This window comes from Narcine bancroftii, chromosome 5, assembly GCF_036971445.1.
Source record: "Narcine bancroftii isolate sNarBan1 chromosome 5, sNarBan1.hap1, whole genome shotgun sequence".
NCBI classification, from domain to species: domain Eukaryota; kingdom Metazoa; phylum Chordata; class Chondrichthyes; order Torpediniformes; family Narcinidae; genus Narcine; species Narcine bancroftii.
Window position 1 is genome coordinate 235,779,501 of NC_091473.1, and position 17,413 is coordinate 235,796,913.

The window sequence follows — 17,413 nt, forward strand, 5'->3', positions numbered from 1 at the left end:
ACAATATGTAGTGCAATTCAGATAATACTAAATGGCTTAATCTTCTTTCTGATTGTTTTAATTGGTGCAGCACATACCCAAGCCTTGGGCAATGCATTGTGCTTTGTCTTTTTGTTGCATCGTTTTTGTACATTACATCTCTAGATACTTCTGGTAAAAGATTCTCTGACTCAACTTTTAGGGGTTATAAATGATTACAAGTGAATAGAAAGGAAGCAAGATCTTTAAATACCTTGCATGGTACCATCCTTTTACTTGGTGCACATCATAATTTTGGTAGGAAAAGCTGAGACTTCTTTGAGTGCATTAAACATTTTCCCTATTAACATCCAGTTGGTTTAGACACATAATAGCCCATTCATTTTTACATCCATCTTTCATTTCAGAAATCACCCTAGTAATTTTTGCTTTGTAGATTTGCCCTTGGGATGGGTGTGGTTCACCTGTAAGCTGGTGTTGAACTTATTGCATTCTTCATATGTTGGCACATGTATTTCTGTTGAAATGAATATTTACAATGCAAATCCTACACTCTGTCTTCTCATTGCTCGATCATTGTGGTAAACCACTGGCTCCTGCCAGCTGGACAGGCCTCCCGAGACAAATCCTATCTATTACCCCTTTGCATATTCCCCATTCTTCCTGGCATGATCAGTCGATGAGGTTGGTTGGTGCTCCAGTCTGTAGTCAATAAAACCCTATCAGATTCACAACTTCAGTCTTTTGTGGTCATTGATGATGTATCAATTTTATTGACTATAATTTTTCAAAGAAAATGGAGCAATACCTGAAACCAGAGAGACTCAATATAGACCCTCGATCCTTTAACACCCCAAACTCATTCAAACTCTGGCTACTTTGCTTTGAGGACTTCCTGACGGTAGCCGCGAATGTTAACACGGATGAGGACAGACTGAAACTCCACTTCTCATGAGTTAGACACCTGGTCTTCCCAATGATCAATGACGCCAAATCGTATGCGGAGACCATGAGTACACTGAAGGTCTAGTATCGCATTAGGATGAACAAGGTCTATGGGCAGCATCTCTTGGCCACCAGGAAGCATTGACCTGGTGAGTCAAGCATCGAGTACCAACAGGCCCTCTGGGCCCTTTGCAGGGCGTGCAACTGTAAAGCTGCAATGGCCACCAAGAACACAGAGGACCTCATCCAGAGTGCATCTGGTAAGGATACATAAGGCAGTGATTCATGGAGCAGAAGGTACTCAACCTGCAAAGGGCAGTTGAATTAACAGAGACACTGGTGGTGGCCCTCCAAAATTCAGATGACTACTTGGCCACCTCTTGGCCACCTCTTGGCCGTTGTAATCCTGGGACGGGGGAACCTTCTCTCCGGCATCATCGCACTCCTCTAGCAACCTGACCTTGGCAACCATGGTGGATGATTGCCCAAAATGTTACATCTGTGGGTAGGGCAAACACCCAAGGAAACACTGCCCTGCCAAGAAGGTGGTATGTGCTAGATGCAGGAAAAGGGGACATAACGCAGACATCAGCCAGTCTAATCTGCCTGCATGCAGACAGCCACCACCCCAGACAGCGGGATCATTGCCATCCCCTCTGCGGACCAGCGATGCCACATACGAGTCACAGAGGCCACCATCTTGGTGACACAATCTTCTTGGGCCTACAGCTCCACTGAGGAACAGCAAGGGCAGCCATCTTGGGAACTCGGGGCCTCATTGGACTTGGATAGTGAATCCATATTGGCCTCCATCACTCTGAACCAAGGGGAATGAACTCAACAGGCCCATGATGGACTTCCAGGTCATCAGGGAAGTAACAAACTGTTTGTTTGATAGTGGGAAGATGGAAAGTTTTATTCACCCTGATACCATTAAGTTCCTATCCTTTGAAGTGCTGCTAGTCAACCATAAGATATCACTCCTGTCCAAACCCCACACTGCAGACATCCGCGGTCCTGCACGGTGACTGACCATTGGAGGCAAAGTTTACAAACACTTCAGGCTGCTCGTCATGCTGTAGCTCTGTGCCCCCTTGCTACTGGGGCTGGACTTCCAGTGCCAATTTAAGAGTATTACTTTGGAGTTCGATGGGCCTCATCCCCTCTTTCTGTTTGCAATGAACAGTTCCTAGATGGCCTTCTGCGCATGACCTGTGGGCTCTTGACCCTCAAGGTCACCCCTCCACCACTGTTCATGAATTTTACCCCCGACTGCAAGCTGGTGGCCACTGGGAGCAGGCGATTCAGCACTGTAGACAGAGTATTCTTCATCAGCGGTGCAGCATTTGTTGGGCAAAGGCATCATCGAGGCCAGCAATAGTCCTTGGAGAGCCCAGGTGGTCATAGTAAAGAACAGAGCGAAGAACAGAATAGTCATAGACTATAGCCAGACCATCAACCGGTACATGCAGCTCGATGCATAACCCACCGTACGGTTAACCAGATTGCACAATATAGGGGATTCTCCACAATCGACCTCAAATTGGCCTATCTCCAGCTCCCGATCCACCTGGAGGACCACCAGTACATTGCATTCAAGGCCGATGACCATCTCTACCACTTCCTCTGGATCCCTTTCGGCATCACCAACGGGGTCTCCGTTTTCCAGCGAGAGATGGACCATATGGTGGACCACTATAAACTGCAGGCCACTTTTCCATACCTTGACAATGTGACCGTCCGAGGCCACGACCTGCAGGGCCATGATGTCAACCTTCAAAAATTCCTCCGAGCCGCCGAGCTCCTGAATCTTACTTATAACAGGGAGAAGTGTGTGTTCTGGACAACCCGGCTAGACATTCTTGCTGTGTGGTCGAAAATGGCGTCATTGGCCATGACCCCAACTGCATGCGCCCTCTACTTGAGCTGCCCCTCCCCCACACCCTCAAACTCTTGAAGAGATGCCTGGGCTTCTTCTCGTACTATGCTCAATGGGTCCCCAACTATGCAGACAAGGCTCGCCCTTTGGTCAAAGCCGCCTCTTTTCTCCTGCTATCAGAGACTTGTGCAGCCTTCACCGTATCAAGGACGACATCGCCAGGCCAGCGATGGATGCGATAGATGAGTCTACATTTTTCCAGGTGGAGGGTGATGCGTCTAACTTCGCGTTGGCGGCCATACTCAACCAAGCGGGCAGGCCTGTCGCCTTCTTCTCATGCACCCTCCAAGGCCCTGAAATCCACAACTCCTCAGTTAAAAAGGCCATCGTGGAGGCGGTATAACACTGGAGGCACTACCTCACTGGGAAATGCCTCACCCTCCTCATGGACCAGCGGGTGGTCGTCTTGATGTTCACCAACAAGCATAGGGGTAAAATCAAGAATGATAAAATCCTCAAGTGGAGAATTGAACTGTTCACCTATAACTACAATATTCCGTACAGGCCTGGCAAGCCCCTGGACACCCTCTCCCATGGAACGTTCCAGTATCCAGATGGAAAAATGGCAGACTATCCACCACAACATATGCCACCCCAGAATGTCTAAGTTTTTCCATTTAATTAAAGCACTGAACCTATCGTACTCCATTGAGGAAGTGAGAAAAATGACCAAAAACTGCCAGGTCTGCGCCAAGTGCTAACCACACCTACCATCAGGACAAGGTGCACCTGATACGAGAACCTGAGTATTGTCTTCAAAGGGCCTCTCCCTTCCTTGAATCAGAACATATACTTCTTCACTGAAATTGTTGAATATTCCCGCTTCCCTTTCGCCATCCCCTGCCCAGACATTACCACGGCTGCAGTTTTCAAGGCATTTCGCAATATCTTTACACTCTTTGGGTACCCATGCTTCATCCACAGCATCTGTGGGACCTCATTCATGAGTGGCAGCCTGCAGCCGTACCTGCTGGCCAGGGGCATTGCCATGAGCAGGACCACCAGCTAAAAAATCCCAGAGGGAATGGGCAGTTGGAAAGGGAGAATGCCATGGTCTGGAAAACTATTCTCTTGGCCCTGAGGTCATGGGGCCTCCTCGTCTCTCACTGGCAAGAGGTCCTCCCAGACACACTCCACTCCATAGGGTGGCTCTTAGGTACGACCATTAACAACACCCCTCATGAACGTATGTTTGACTTTCCTAGGAAGTCTATGTCTGGGACTATGCTGCCTGTCTGACTGACCTCCTGACTAGCCTAGGGACCGGTCTTGCTTTGGAAGCATGCCAGGCAATCGAAGATGGACCCACTGGTCGAGAAGGTCCGCCTCCTCTATGCAAATCCCGAGTACACCTACATAGCCTTCCCCGATGGGGGAGAGTTCACGGTCTCCATCCAGGATTTAGCACCATCGAGCGCCCCTTGGACTGCAATCAACTACCAACAGACACTCCCCTCCCACTGCCAACTTGGGAGGGTCCCTGGACCTGCTGCCGACCACACTCCACCCCCGGCAAATGTTTTCTCCCACGATGCCCCAGCAGCACACAACTTCCTTCCTTCACCTGTCCCTTCTCCCCAACGAACTGTAATTAGTGATAACAGACCAACCCCAAAAGCTGCCAGGGCACCTCGGCGGCCCCCCCAAAACATTACCACGTCATTCACTGCGCCAGAGGAGACCTCTCCCTGACAGACTTGACCTGTAAAATATGTATATGTGTATATATTTGCTTTGGGCTTTTTTCCCTCTCATCCCACAGTAATCTTCTTAAAAAGAAGAGGTGAATGTGGTAAAGCACCATTATACTATGATTGGCTACTGACGGCTGAATACGCCTCCCGATTCCAATCCTACCTATTAGTCCTTGCATGCTCCCCAGTCAATGAGGTTGGTTGTTGTTCCAATCTATAGTCAATAAAACCCTATCAGTTTCACAACTTCAGTCTTTTGAGGTCATTGATGATGATCAATCAGTTCTTTGAACTGTAAAATCATCGGCTTCTTTTTTGGCATTACAGGTTTGAGTTGGTGCACCTCAGTTCGTTAAGTGTGTGATGACATGTTTCACATTATTGTGACGATAAATATAGTGGTCAAGATGGGCACAATTAAGGTTTTTTTGATGTGTTTGATATTCATGCTATTGGGGAACACGCTTCAGTGAGAACTTGGAGGAACAGTGAAAAGCACTGCATTATTATTGAGTGATCATAATAATTCATTTATGATGAATCACAATTCCGAGACACAAAAACACTGCAAATATTTATTCCTTTATGATTAATTGTAATTCCTGTACACAATAAACGTTAACAAAATAAATTGTAGATGAACAATTTTCTAGAACTGAAGGAATGTGAGTTAGTTTTAATTAGAATACCATCAAAGCCAAGAGTGACAAACAAGTAAACCCATGAAGCAATATCATCTGTATTTTTGGGTTTGTTTTAATGCTTCCACTTTCTGGCAGCTTCTTGAAAAGTGATCTTGCCTAAGCAGTAAATTGATAGTTTAAAAATTTTGCATAATGTGAGAATGAATATTTTAAAAATTCCATGAATGTTTCATAACTGCGGAGGTAGCTGCTGAACTGAATCATTAAAAGGCAAAGAGAAGACCTCTGGATTGTATTCATGAAAATTGCTCTATCTTTTTAAATCATTTGTAATGAGGTATAAAGCCTAATAATTTTTAGGTGTTCCATGAGTGGAAGCAACGAACATTTTAATCAGAAAAAATCACCCTATTTCACTGGAGGAAAGTTTATAATAAAGCAAAAAGTGGTTTACTCAAGTAACTCCACAGTAGTCATGGAATTATACAGAATGGAAACAGGCCCATTGGCCAAACTCATCTATGCCAACCAATTTGCCTTCCTGAGCTCATTCCATTTGCCTGCATTTGGCCCATATCCCTCAAAACCTTTCCTATCCATTTACCTGTAAAAAAAAATCTTTGAAATATTTGCAATTTTTGAACAGTTCTTGTGTAAATGGTGTAACCCATTTTATGTTTCTATCCAGATGGAATATCTGCAAAAGTTGACATGTTTTATGTGTTTCATATTTGTGTTTAATGGCCCTCTGACAAATGTCTGCAAATGGCAATACTTGTGTTCAAAATGATTATTATGTCTGGGACTGATGTTGAATTACAAATTAATTGTTTGAACATATTTAGTTGATTGCAGTTTGTTTGCGCTCAGTTCTTCCCACAAAATTTTACTTTGACGATTGCTCCTCCCATTGTTTTGTACAATTGTCAGTGATAATCATGTTTTCTTGGAGGGTTTCATGATACACTTTCTAATGCTGACTGAGTTACGTTTTGCTCCGGAGATGCTGATTATCCAATTGACATTTGTCCTTGCTCTCTTCCTCGTGTCCAGGGTAGAGGGAAATACTCAATATCTTGTTTTTAGCATAAGGCTTTCCTGTGATCTATAATTAGCATACCCAGTTCCCTACCAGAAGACACCCTTAATCTTGCTGCTCATTCCATTACTTCTGCATTTACAAGGCACATGGTAGTTTGGTGAGCTCATAACCTTGTTGGACTTATAAACACGATATCTGACCTCAAAGATGCAAAGAGGAAATGTGCAGACAATGTACTCATTTCAAGGTTTTAAATTCACTTAATATTTACAAAGTTCTTCTCACAGTTAGCTTAGCCACCCTATAACCATCAGAAAGATCATTTCTTTTTTATCTTTCAGGTTTTTATTTGAGAAGCAATTAGATCCAAGAGGTATTCTCTTTATTTTTCAATATTTTTATTAGCATCGAAATTTCACATGCAAAAATACAGAGTGCATATGGATATATGTTAAAATTCCAAAGGATACATCACACTTATATCATATAATTTCATCCAAGGTCCTCCACATTTTAATCAAACAGATTGTATTGTATTGATTTTATATTATTTTATTATTTTAAAAAAAGGAAAATCTAAACCCACTACCAAGAAAGAAGCTGTTTGGCCAAAATAAAAGAAAGACACAGTTCTCATCAGAGAGATAAATTGCATCATTAATCAACATTTCTACCTTCATGACAAATCAAAGATTATAAAAGTAAATCAAAAATGTCCCCACAGTGTTTGAAAATTTACATACGAATTGGAAATTGACCATCTAATCTTCTCTAAGTTTAAACATGTACCCATTGAGCATTATTAGGCAGGATAACGGTCCTCCATCTGAGCAACACCACTCGTCTAACCACAAGAGAAATCAAAGAGGCATTCTCAGATCATGGCTAAATTAATGGTCCTTTTGTGTGCATAAGTGCTTCAAAAACAGGAGAAATAATTGAGAATGTTTCAGCATGGCTTGGAACCACACTTCCTGTTGAAGTTATCTGTTAAACGGTAAGAAGGAAGAGGAAAAATTCTTGACTCTGGATGAGAGTGGGTGGTCAGTGTGAAGCATCCCTCCCACCACAGGAAGCAATCAAAACTCCAGTTTAGCTCAATTTTTAAAAATCTTTTGCTAACGTCACTAACATAACCTTGATATATTTTTTGATGTCAAGGTGATCCACCCACTCGATATGAAACGCACCAATATGTTTCATATCCTCTACCTTAGATCGTCAACAGGCAAAAACCTTCACCCATGTCTTTCCTTTTACCTTTAGGGGATTATCCAGAAAATCTGTTGGCTAGTCCTTCACCACTCATAACCTGGACCCTCATCCATATCACAATTTAGACCAAGTCTACATTTGACATTTCCCATCCTTATTCTTATTTCCAAATGCCTACATCTGTCACTCCCCAATTTATTAACATCCTCTAAGCCTACAAACAATAACAGAGGTAAAATGTTACAAATGCCCAAAATAAGATGCTGGAAAATTCAGTGGGAGAAACAGAAAGAAACAAAGAAAGCTTATCATAAATCAGATTGACCAGAACCTTCAACACTTGTGCTCGTTCGATCCTAACATACCCTCAGTGGTAAATGCATTGTCATCGATTCCCATGCTTCCAATTGTTTCAAGCTGATGTGTGGACCTTTTCTCTTCATCCCATCTCTCTCTTCGTATTTCTATGACATGAAGTACTGAATCTTTGGCCAAGTTGCTCTTTATCCCTCGTAATGATCATGAAGACTGAATGAAATGCCTTGTGTCATCTTATTATATGTTAGCAATGTTACTTAAGGGAATCAATACATGGGTGGCTCAACAAGTGGAGCTGCTTCCTCTCCTGCCACATTGAATCCTGACCTTACGTGTTTCCCTGTGACTGAATGGATTTGCTCCGTGTGTACGCTTCCTCCCACAAACCAAAGGCATGCAAGCTGGAAGGTTATCTGGCCACTGTACATTGCATCAAGTATGTTAACAAGTGGTGGAATCTCAGGATGTAGGGGAGAATTAAAATAATAGGATTCATGTAAGATTAGTTGATGGTGTGGTCTTAGCAGACCAAAAGACCTATCTCTGACCTCTATGTCTCCATGCAAACTCCTCATGCACCATAACAATTCCTCTTCAAGTTTAGCGCATGGAAATGAACATAATGTTAAAAAAAAACTGACCAGTGTTTTATGAAGGTTTAAGATGCCTCCTGTGTTTTTATAGAGATTAAGGATGGCATCTCTGCTTTTGTACTTCATGCTCCATCAATAAAAATAAAATCAATCTACCATCAGGAAGTGCCTTTTAATTCCCTTTTAGCTATTTGCTGTGTCATGTGAAATTGGCAAATCTTCATTCAATCCTATCATCAACCTTAAGACCACCATACCATCCTGCACAATGAAGCTATCTTTGCTATATAAAGGACACTGTTTGACCTGTTGAGTTTCCCCAGCGTTGTTTTTACTTCAACCACAGTGTCTGCAGATTTGTTTTACTACTCTAAAGTATGCTTCTCTGGAATTTTTTGTGATGTTAATCTTCTCTAAATTGCTGATTCACTGCAGGTTAAATCTTGCAATCACTATGTCTGGATATATTTGGCTGAGAAGGTACACATCCTGCATAGTTTTAATCATTTCATGAACAGCTTAATACTTTTTCCAACCGAGTCAAAACCCTCAGCTGAAGGACAGACATATAAACAAGATTTTTATTAATCTATTGAGTTGCTTATTAAAAACAAAATGCAATGAACTTCCCCAAAGTTTTCCTGATTGCCTGTTTTTACTTCAGCATATTCTTTCATAAAATGATTTTGACACTGAGGGAAATTATTTAGTTAACTGTGTCTGCACCCAATTATTTGTAAGATTATCACCTCTTGTCTGCTTTTACACCATTGCCTTGCAACTTTCTCCCCTTCACATAGTTAGAGCATTCTGGCTGGTTGCATCACTGGTATGGGGGTGCAAACACTCAGGACAAGAAAAAAAAAACTCCAGAGAGTTGTTAACTCAACCTGTGACATAACGGGCGCCAGCTTTCCCTGCATCAAGGATATCTGCATGAGGCGGTGTCTGAAGAAAGTAGCTTCTATCCCCGACCACCCAGTCCATGCCCTCTTCACTCTTAAATGTGCCTGAAGACAAGCACTCAGCGGCATGAGGACAGCTTCTTCCCCTCTGCCATTAGATTCCTGAAGGAACAATCAACCATGGACACTGCCTTACTTTAATTTTTCTTTGTCTTACAGTATTTTTATTTATTTTATAAGGTGGTTTCTATAAACGTTTGCAGTGCATTGCTGCCACAAAACAACAAATTTTTTTATGAAAATAAATTCTGATTCTGATTAATACTGAGTGTTTTCAATACTCTATCTGACAACAGTTCAGGTTATAACTAAATGCTATTTTTCTCACATTCCCCTGTGGCACTTGTGGCTTTAAATTATGTTCCTTGGATAACAAACTCAATTTGTTTTGTAGATAAAATAAAAGCACAATGGAGAGAAAGTTGTCTTTTGTCAATGACACTAAAAGCCAGCTGCATTTACTTCGAGACATTCAATTCCATGAGATCAAATGGGCTGGACGTGTTTATAATCATGGCTGCTCTTCCAATTACCAGAGATAACATTTCTCCCGAATAGATCAAAAGTTATCAGATTTAATGACAAAGCAGGGTTGAAAGGGCTTTTTTTTATGCTCTGATTTTCTTGTGTGGCCTTAAAATAAGTTTCTTCCCTGCAGCCACCAGGCTCTGGAATGAAACTTTCAACAATAGATGATACCTTCTTTGATATCAATTGATCATTTTTTTCATTGCAACTCTACACTCTCTAATTGTGCTCTTGTGCTTCTGCTTTATATGCAGCATGCCTTTTTTTTCTTTGGCTTGGCTTCGCGGACGAAGATTTATGGAGGGGGTAAAAGTCCACGTCAGCTGCAGGCTCGTTTGTGGCTGTCAAGTCCGATGCGGGACAGGCAGACACGGTTGCAGCGGTTGCAGGGGAAAATTGGTTGGTTGGGGTTGGGTGTTGGGTTTTTCTTCCTTTGCCTTTTGTCAGTGAGGTGGGCTCTGCGGTCTTCTTCAAAGGAGGTTGCTGCCCGCCAAACTGTGAGGCGCCAAGATGCACGGTTTGAGGCGATATCAGCCCACTGGCGGTGGTCAATGTGGCAGGCACCAAGAGATTTCTTTAGGCAGTCCTTGTACCTTTTCTTTGGTGCACTTCTGTCACGGTGGCCAGTGGAGAGCTCGTCATATAACACGATCTTGGGAAGGCGATGGTCCTCCATTCTGGAGACGTGACCCACCCAGCGCAGCTGGATCTTCAGCAGCGTGGACTCGATGCTGTCGACCTCTGCCATCTCGAGTACTTCGACGTTAGGGATGAAAGCGCTCCAATGAATGTTGAGGATGGAGCGGAGACAATGCTGGTGGAAGTGTTCTAGGAGCCGTAGGTGATGCCGGTAGAGGACCCATGATTCGGAGCCAAACAGGAGTGTGGGTATGACAACGGCTCTGTATACGCTTATCTTTGTGAGGTTTTTCAGTTGGTTATTTTTCCAGACTCTTTTGTGTAGTCTTCCAAAGGCACTATTTGCCTTGGCGAGTCTGTTGTCTATCTCGTTGTCGATCCTTGCATCTGATGAAATGGTGCAGCCGAGATAGGTAAACTGGTTGACCGTTTTGAGTTTTGTGTGCCCGATGGAGATGTGGGGGGGCTGGTAGTCATGGTGGGGAGCTGGCTGATGGAGGACCTCCGTTTTCTTCAGGCTGACTTCCAGGCCAAACATTTTGGCAGTTTCTGCAAAACAGGACGTCAAGCGCTGAAGAGCTGGCTCTGAATGGGCAACTAAAGCGGCATCGTCTGCAAAGAGTAGTTCACGGACTAGCCTCGCCAAGCGAACCCAGCTCAGCGCGGACATTGGCGACTTCAGGGGTTTCTACGAGGCTCTAAAGGCTGTGTACGGCCCCTCACCCAAGTCCAAAGCCCGCTGCGCAGCTCAGACGGCAAAGTCCTCCTCAGCGACAAGATCTCCATCCTCAACCGATGGTCAGAACACTTCCAATCTCTTTTCAGTGCCAACCGCTCAGTCCAAGATTCCGCCCTGCTCCAGCTCCCTCAACATCCCCTAAGGCTAGAGCTGGATGAGGTCCTCATCCAGGATGAGACATATAAGGCAATCGAACAACTGAAAAGTGGCAAAGCAGCAGGTATGGATGGAATCCCCCCAGAGGTCTGGAAGGCTGGCGGCAAAACTCTGCATGTCAAACTACATGAGTTTTTCAAGCTTTGTTGGGACCAAGGAAAACTGCCTCAGGACCTTCGTGATGCCACCATCATCACCCTGTACAAAAACAAAGGCGAGAAATCAGACTGCTCAAACTACAGGGGAATCACGCTGCTCTCCATTGCAGGCAAAATCTTCGCTAGGATTCTCCTAAATAGCATAATACCTAGTGTCGCCGAGAATATTCTCCCAGAATCACAGTGCGGCTTTCGCGCAAACAGAGGAACTACTGACATGGTCTTTGCCCTCAGACAGCTCCAAGAAAAGTGCAGAGAACAAAACAAAGGACTCTACATCACCTTTGTTGACCTCACCAAAGCCTTCGACACCGTGAGCAGGAAAGGGCTTTGGCAAATACTAGAGCGCATCGGATGCCCCCCAAAGTTCCTCAACATGATTATCCAACTGCACGAAAACCAACAAGGTCGGGTCAGATACAGCAATGAGCTCTCTGAACCCTTCTCCATTAACAATGGCGTGAAGCAAGGCTGTGTTCTCGCACCAACCCTCTTTTCAATCTTCTTCAGCATGATGCTGAACCAAGCCATGAAAGACCTCAACAATGAAGACGCTGTTTACATCCGGTACTGCACGGATGGCAGTCTCTTCAATCTGAGGTGCCTGCAAGCTCACACCATGCAGCATGTATGTTAGAGTTAACTTAGTAGACTGCTCGCACGAAGAAACCTCACCATGCAAGGTATGATGCGCCAAATTAACTTATTTTATATCAGTGTTTATTTTTAAGAAATAAAATTGCCAGTTCATTGAGAGAATTACATACTCTAAAGAAAATCCCAGAGCAAATGTATGAAGAAAATATTCCTTATATTTTCCTAACAAATTATTTTTTCATTTTATATAATTCAATGGATTGTATTTGTGTCACAGTCCTTGGATGCGAAGGATCAAAGCAAAGTCTTTTGGGCTAGATTTTCTTCCCCACTGATCTGAGAAGTCGTCAACAAGCATTTACTCTCAATGTAGTGGAACATGTTTACAAACCTTTCTGTCGTTGTGTAACCTTCCCCTAAGATTGTAACAACTATTGTTCTATGATCATTTTCTAGAATTTGATAAAAATTGCAAGGAGTGGACCTAACCCAAGGGGCGAACACATTGTCTGGGCTGATGTCACTGCAAACTAGAATTAACACACAATTCTTTAAACTAGTCTTTGGAGACTTTCCACTGGGGCCTACTTTATCCATTCAATAAGACCAAATCCTATGTGAAGATAGAGCATTTAGATTTAGTCTTGGTCAAGTAAAGGATGGCCAAGAAGCTACAGTAAAATACCTGATAACTGGCATCTATAGGGATCGCGGATGCTGGATATGTAAATTTTCTGGTTGACTGAGACACACTCTTACAACGCCTACCTAATGCACAGTTTAAAAGACAAAAGACAATACAACACGTAAATTTTACAAAAATCAGTACTGTAGTCCTTAATTATGTAAAGTTAATTTTAATGAAGTAATCTCCATAACTTAAAAAAAATAAATTTAAATTCGAACCGCGGTGGCTGGCACTGTAATGACATTGTGCTAACCACTATGTTAACCGTGCCTCCATCGTAATGAAGCCCCACTCCACGATGTTTACAGATAAAGCCTTACTAATATACATAATACTAATAAAGATAAAGACTTTTACCAGGCAGGGAGAGGGAGACACTTTGGGAGATTTGCCCCAGTGGCGAACGGCATCGGCCGGCTCTTCATCCTGGGCCCCGCCATTTTATTCAAACACATCTTTATTGAAACTTTATTCAAACAGCTGTTGCAGGTGGGGCACGACTAGGGGAGCTCCACTTGCTCCCATTTCATCAAGGATTTACTTTACAGAGAACATTTACTTTTACAATTTTAAACTTTTAATTACATTTGTATTTATACCAATTAATTTAAATTTTATTTATTTATTTATTTATTCCTGGTTGCTTGAATTCCAGATCTTGAGGATTTTACTGTATTTTCTTTTTCTGATGGAGTTACAAGTCAAGCACCGTAAAGGCCCTTCAGCCTTCATTGTTGTGCTGACCTATATATTCCTACCAAAACGAAATCCCCTGTACCTCGTAACATGCTATTTTTCTTTTATCCATGTGCCTGTCTCTTAAACACCCCTAACATTCCAGCCTACACCACCTAGCAGGCCATTCCAGGCACCCAAAGCGCTCTGTGTAAAAAAAAAACCCATAACCCCGATGTTTCCCCCAAATTTTCACTCCCTTCACTTTCCAGAGAATGCGAGGGTGAAACTGGAAGTGAAAAAAGTTGGGGGAACTGGAAATCAGGATTGGTGGGCAGTTGGATTGGCCTGCAAGACAGGAGGCCTGAAAGAGCTATTATGGCAGGAGATCGCAAGATTAATGGCCTGCATCAGGAATGCAGTGGAAAGAGGCCAAAGGTTTCAGTCAGGAATCTGGTGCAATCACAAGGAGTGCTGCAGTTGTTACCTACCAGCAGCTGCTACCTCTTTTTGGTGACAACAGCAGTAAGTTTCGAACTGAGCTTGCCAGTTGTACTCTGACGACCCAACTTACTTCTTCCAATTGACTACTCATGACAACTTTCCAATATCTGCTGCTACAAAAAAACAGTGGGCCTGTAGCCAAAGATATTGAAACGTTATCTGTTATAAGTGGCTGAAGTACCTAATCCAGAAAGAATCACTTCTAATCAACCTTGCATATGATGCTGTATTCAAGATTTAAAAGTGCAAGGCAAGATTGATTAGAAGTAATTCTTGATGGGTGGGTAGGTTACTTCAACCACCTAGTAGTCAGAATAGCTTTTGCTGCATCCATGACTGGTGTTTAAATTCAATAAGAAATGATTATGTGACAACAGAAACCTTCATTTTGCATTAAAATTCATCCTTCATGGTTTGTTGAAGCCGGAACCAAAATTTGTAAGACTCTCAAAATAGTGCGCAGAAAATACATAATTATTCCTTGCTCTGAATTTCCATTGCAAAATTCTTCAAGGAGGTCCTTGAGGCATAAAATACTTTCAGTGCAACACGTCTCCACATTTTAAGGTGGTTTGAAAAGTATTACAGTGCACACCCACAGAGGCGATTGTGCCTCCAGGCTGAGTTGTTCACCATGGCAGGTTTCTGCTCTTTTTGCTGGTTACGAGCCTTCAGGATGATTAGTTGCTATTTTTTTTAACTGCAAGGTTAATGAAAAACATTTTTTTAAAGCTTTTGAATGTTTTAAAAAAAACTTAACCAATATGAACCAATATGAACACTGCTGGGGCAGCAGCAAAATTAGTGAATGGCTCTATTTAATTTTTAAGCTCATTTCATCATTTTTTTTCAGCCCGTAATTCCTCAGATTTGGTGGATCAGAATTCTTGAATAAAGATGTGTGCACTTAGCTGAAAAAAATAGTTTTACTGCTCCGAATAAATCAGGAAATATGTTGACATGCCTTTCATTTCTAAAATCTTCCCCGTCCAAGGAAAACTCCACAATTGGCTATATGAAAAGAAGACCAGCAGCCACTAAAGGAAGAAGTTCAATTCCAAAAAAATTAGTACAATGTTGTCTGTACACCGGGATCTCAGGGTCTTCTTGCTGTGCCCTGGCTGGGGCTAAATAGTCAATTCCCTGGGATAGGGCTTGGACAGATTTGATCACGTTGGTCTTACCCACAATGTGTTGGATGTCCATGGTGAACTCAGACACGTATGAGAGGAGTCGCTGCTGTCTGGCCAACCATAAGTCCGACACATTGTGGAAGGCAAAGGTTTACAATTTATGTTCCGTGAAAACCCTGAATTGTCCAACTTCCAAAAAATTCTGTAAGTGCCTGACTGCCAGGTACAGCATCAATAGCTCCCAGCCAAAGATGCTGTATTTGAGTTTGGGTGGCCGGAGTGACTGCTAAAGAAGGCCAGGGGCTGCCATTGCCATTCAATGAATTGCTCCAGTACGCCTCCTACCACTCTGATGGAGGTGTCTACTGTGAGAGCAGTTGGCACCTCTGGCTTGGGGTGTACCAGAAGGGTGGCATTGACCACTGTGTATTTGGCCTTCTGGAACACCTCTAAGGCCTCATTGTCCCAGGTAATGTCATTACCCTTCCATGTGCCATGGCCGAAAAGGGCCGCGTGATGCAAGCCACTGTCCGTATGAATAGGTGATAAATGTTCATCGTACTGTCGAATTCTTGTAACTCCTTCACTGTGTGGGGTTTGGCAAAATGCTGAACAGCATCTAATTTTACAGGCAGGGGTTTCACTCCATGCCTGTTGACTTGATGCCCAAGAAAGTCTATAGTTTCCAACCCAAACTTGCACAGAATTTATTGTTAGTCCAAATTCCTGCAGGCGGGCGCACAGTTGCCTTAGATGGGCCGCGTGCTCTGTTTTGTTGCGGCTGGCGATGAGATTATGGTCCAAATAGATGAACTCGAATGGGAGATCCCGGCCCACCACATCCACCAGCCTCTGGAAGGTCTGAGCTGCATTCTTAAGTCCAAAGGGGATTCTGAGGAATTCAAAGAGTCCAAAAATGGTAATGATGGCAGTTTTAGGGATGTCATTTGGATGGACCGGGATCTGATGATAACCCCTGATGTGGATGACTTTTGAAAACACCCGTGCCCTGTTTAAGTTAGCGTTAAAGTCTTGGATACGGGGCACAAGGTACCTGGCGGGTGTGGTAGCCTCATTGAGGCAGCAACAGTCACCACCTGGCTTCCAACCTCCTGCTGCCTTCAGTACCATATGCAGGGGCTATTGGAGCGCTGCACTATCCCCAGCTTTTCCATTTTACTTGGCGAGAGTGAGATTCTCAGGAGGAAGGCAGTGCACCCTGGCGTGCAACGGGGGGGGGGGGGCCTTCAATGAGAATGTGGTGCTTTACTCCATGTTTCAGTTCAGTGGAGGAAATCTGTGGTGCCACGATCAAAAGTAACTCCTCTAGGATTTGGGTAAATGCGATGTTGGACAAAGTAACTGAGTCAAGGAGGGGGCAGGTAACTCGACTTCCCCCAGGGGCATTATTTGAAAAGTTCTGGCGTGCACCAAATGCCGACCTTTAAGGTCCACCAGCAGGCAGTGAGCTCGCAGGAAGTCTGCTCCCAGGAGCAGTTGCACCATTGCCGCAATCGTGAATGTCCACATGAACCAGTTGCTGTTAAAGCAGAGGGGGACAGTGTGGGTGCCGATAGTTCATATGGTGGTACTATTTGCTGCACTCAGTGCCAGGCCTGGCTTGCCGTTCCAGGTGTCTTAGACCGATGGGAGAAGGATGCTATTTCAGCGCTGGTGTCAATGAGGAAGTGCCTTCCTGATGGAGAGTCCCACATGTGGTGGATGCTGTCACGTTGACCAACCGCTGCAGCCATTAATGACAAGGCCATCACCTTTCTCTGAAACGAGCAGGGTGGGCGGCATCAATAGGCCCCCACACCCCATTGTTTGTGATAGTAACAAAGTTGTTGGGTCAGGGGGTCAACCTGCCTCTTTGTTTGCTGTGGCCTTGTTGCTGTCTATGTGCAGAGCAAAGCGATCTGCTCCTCCGAGGTGCCGTTTTCTTTCTTTGCTCTCCAGAGCACATCCACTTGGGCTGCGGCTTCCGTGAAGTCCTCTTCGACAAGCAAGAGTCAGATATCCTCAGGCAGCTCCTCCAGCAAAATCTGCTTGAAGAGCAGACAAGGCTGTGTCCCTCAGCAAATGCGAGCATCTGGCTCATGAGGGCATATGGGGCCCTGTCCCCCATTCCGTCCATATGCAACAATCGAGTGGCATGCTCATGCCATGAGAGCCCGAAGGTGCCGGTTAATAGCTCCTTGAGGGGGTGCATTTGCCTTGCTCCGGAGGCTGCCACAGGAAGTCAACGACCCTTGCTGCCGT